The 3,454-nt window shown below is 53.8% G+C and overlaps 1 protein-coding gene across 1 annotated transcript in view; it reads left to right on the forward strand.

Annotated features, from left to right (window-relative positions):
- Window positions 1–876: 876 nt before the first annotated feature.
- The window catches only part of FAR2 (fatty acyl-CoA reductase 2), a 135,342-nt gene continuing 132,764 nt past the window's right edge, over window positions 877–3,454 (forward strand). The window contains exon 1 of the mRNA XM_081818945.1: window positions 877–1,347. The gene's annotated coding sequence lies outside the window, so the exon portion shown is untranslated. The remainder of the gene's footprint in view (window positions 1,348–3,454) is intronic.

The following is a 3,454-nucleotide window of genomic DNA, read 5'->3' on the forward strand; positions in this document are numbered from 1 at the left end:
GAGAGCCCCGTAGAAGAGAATTCAAAATGGATATGAATTCTTTTTAATGCAAAAAAAAAAAAATGCTCATTTCATTAATTCCATCTTTCACGAATTAAATTTTATTTATTTGTATGTTGACTGTTGTAATGAGGACAGTGAAGACAGCTTCTAGGGCAATATTCATTTTGTTTTATCTTAACACACCACATTTATTTGGGAATTTATCTTCCACCTTGTTCTAGGAATTAGGTTGGGCGTTGGCCCGCATTCAGCGCTTTGCTGCTGAAGACCAGGACGGCTCCACTCCCCTGCCTGTCCGTCCCTCTAGAAGTCCTCCCTGACAACGGATCCAGTTTTTCCGTTTAAATATTAACAATGACCAAACCAAATCTGCAAAAAAAGCTACCAGGCTAAGAAGCAAAACGTCTTTTTTTTTTTTCCCCCCTTTTCCTTTTAATCTGTGGAAGCGCTGCTGAGCAAAGCTGCAGAAACAGCAGCGCGCATCCCGGGTCCTTTCTAGTCTCCTCTCCACCTGCCCACTCCTACCCGTAGCCGACGCAGACAGAGCCTCAAGTCTGCCCTCCAAACCCTGGGTATGAGTAGAGCGTGCCTCCACCCCCATGAATGTTTAGAAGGACGCTGCGCTCGTCGGTCATTGCAGGGCGCCTCCGCAGAGTGGAGCAGATACAAGAGCATCCCTCCCACGGAGTGTGTGTTACCCACACGCTCAGTGAACTCGGATTTTGAGGCTGTATTTTCTACTAGGGTGGGTGGGGAAAAGGTGTGTCCTCCAAGCATTCAGACCAGAACCTTAGACTTTCTGTCTCTCTCTCCCCCCAACCCCTACTTCCCTCCTCCTCTCTTTCTCTCTCAAGGTATGGGAGCTCTTCTTTTCCAGACCAGAGAGGGGCGCCTTTCTAGCTCCCTTTCCCCTCACCCACCGATTAAAAAAAAAAAAAAATGGGGAGAAAAAGGAAAAAAAAAAAAAAGCCCGGGAGTAACAGCGAGCGTCTGTGCTGGCTGCTGAATGAATGGATGCCGCGGGGCGGGCCTGCGCGCACCGTGCCGTCGCCCCGCGGCCTGTAAGGGCCCTCGCCAGCCCCGCGCCCTCCTCCCGCCGCGGGCTGAGGCCGCCGCCGCCACTGCGCCCCACGCCGAGGCCGCGGCGGCAACCGGGAAGGTCGGAGGGAGGGTGGTTTCCTCCAGCCCCACACCCAGTCTCGGAGCCGGATATATAGAGTGTCACGTTTGGGAGCCGAAAAGCCGAGAGCGCTTTCCCCGCGGCTGGAGTACTTGCCGGGGCCTCGGGGAAGGACCGGGATTCACAGGACCACTGGTTGAACCCCACCCGCGCCGGAGGAGCAGGTATTCCAGAGGCCGCAGCCCAGCGCTCACCGAGCCCACGCCTCGGAGGCCACGCGGGGCTGGGGGCGGCCGGGGAGGCAGGCTCGGCCGGTGCGCGGGAGGGGCGGGTCCCCGCGGGCCCCGGAGGGAGGGTGGGCGTGCGGCCAGGAGGCAGGAGGGAAGCGGCTTGGGAGGCTCTGTCCCCTGCGGCCGCCCCCGGCCGTCGGCGGGCGCTTTGGGCGCCCGCGCTGCCCGCCGAGGTGGAGCGCGCAGGGGGTGGCAGCGGCGACGGGCCGCGAGGGGCCCGAGAGGGTTAACGTGGAGCCGCGCCTGGCAGCCAGGATGGAGGGAGATAGGCGCCAGGGCGCGTCTGGCGGCGGCCTCCTTGGCCCCCGGGGCTATTCCTGAAGAGAGCGCGGCGATTCCGGGCCACGTGTGGAGCGGCGCCGGGTCCGTGGCCCTCCCTGCGCGGGAGAGACCGCCGCGCTTCCCGATCCCGCGGCGCGTGCTCGCTCGCCCTGAGCCCCGCGCCGGGCCGCGCGTCCGGACCCTCCCACTCCCACTCCCACTCCCACGCCGGCCTCGCGGAGGCCCCATGCCCAGGTGAAGAGCGCAGGGGTGGCCGGGGTGGGGTGCGCGGCTGTCAGAAGTTTGCCGCCTCTCCCTGTGGCCTGGGCATGGTGGAAGGAGCTGGGGCGCAGGTACCTGAAGAGTCCATTTGGAGTAGATAGATGGCTAGCGGGAAGGCTGCTCACACCCTGGGAGAGGAAGATTGCCCGCGGGGCAATTGCATTCAATTAAAAGGATTAATAACCAACTTAATCCTAGAAACCAGAGGAAAGCTACTTCTCACCTGCTACTCACCTGCCCGCCTACTCTTTCACCTTGCGGGGTGGGTAGAATTAATGAACGCTGACGCTTGGATGGATGAGTTACCTAGTGTGAGCAGCCAGGTCCTCGATGGATCTGCAAGAGCTTTGGCGGCTGGTTGAATCGTGCGGAGGGCCCCATTGTACCATGAGCAAGGACAAGAATAGGGACAGCAGGGTGACCAAGAAACTCAGGTTAATGGTACTTTTCTACTTGTTCGAGGGCCATCATGAGAAGTTTGACACTGAGCGAAAGGAAATTTGAAAACCCTCTGGTTTCAATTACTCATGTCTCTACCCCCATTTATATAAGTTGGAGATTTGGCTGAGAAGCAAGCATATTTATTCTGAAAGGGCAAAGGGACTAAAGAAAATTTTAAGGCAGCCGCTCGAATTGTAAGAGCAGGCTTTTCAGCACAAGGCACGTTTAGGGATATTTGTGTGTGAAACTTCCAGGAGATGGCTGCGGGGTTTTACCAGCCAGACTCGGGTGTTGAAGTATTTCACCTGCACCTGTAGTGTTTCTCAGGATGCAGGTCTTCAGAGGGCTCTTTTTCTATTTCTGAGGGCATTTTCTGCACCTGCTTTTTTTTTTTTAAACAAATTCCTACCTGACTCCTACACCACGAGTTGGTAAATCTTGCAGTGAGGCATTTCTCCTTTATTTGAAGGAGGGAATGTGACTTCTAATTACAGAAGAGGGAGAGGCTTTCTTTAAGGGGGTAAAAATCAAAAGAGCTCATATTTGGGTATCACGTTGGTCTTTATGAAGAATATAGTCATCTTGAACATCTCACCATTTGCTTTCCTATCATCTGAAGATGCATTTTGAGTATATTTCTGGCAACATCTGGGTAGTCTTAATTCTTTGTTTGTTTGTTTTAATAACTCCCGTGCAGTCATGAAAACTCACTCATTCACAAGCACAGTCACCAGAAGGATCATGCACAGTGACCACCAGCATGCTTGTCCCTGACATTGTGGGCTCTGTGAGGACATTTTTTACTCTTGAAGAGTCATTCTTCATGCTTTATTTTGTTAACAGACCACTTTAAGAATCTGATAAGAAGCTATGGAATATGAAAAACAAACATATTCTTAAGAAAGAATTCTGCCATTATGCAGCCATCAAAAGGAATGAGATCTTGCCATTTGCAACGACATGGATGGAACTGGAGGGTATTATGTTGAGCGAAATAAGTCAAACAGAGAAAGACATGTATCATATGACCTCACTGATATGAGGAATTCTTAATCTC

This window comes from Leptonychotes weddellii, chromosome 5 (assembly GCF_054177405.1).
Source record: "Leptonychotes weddellii isolate Sample4059 chromosome 5, ASM5417740v2, whole genome shotgun sequence".
Classification (NCBI taxonomy): Eukaryota; Metazoa; Chordata; class Mammalia; order Carnivora; family Phocidae; genus Leptonychotes; species Leptonychotes weddellii.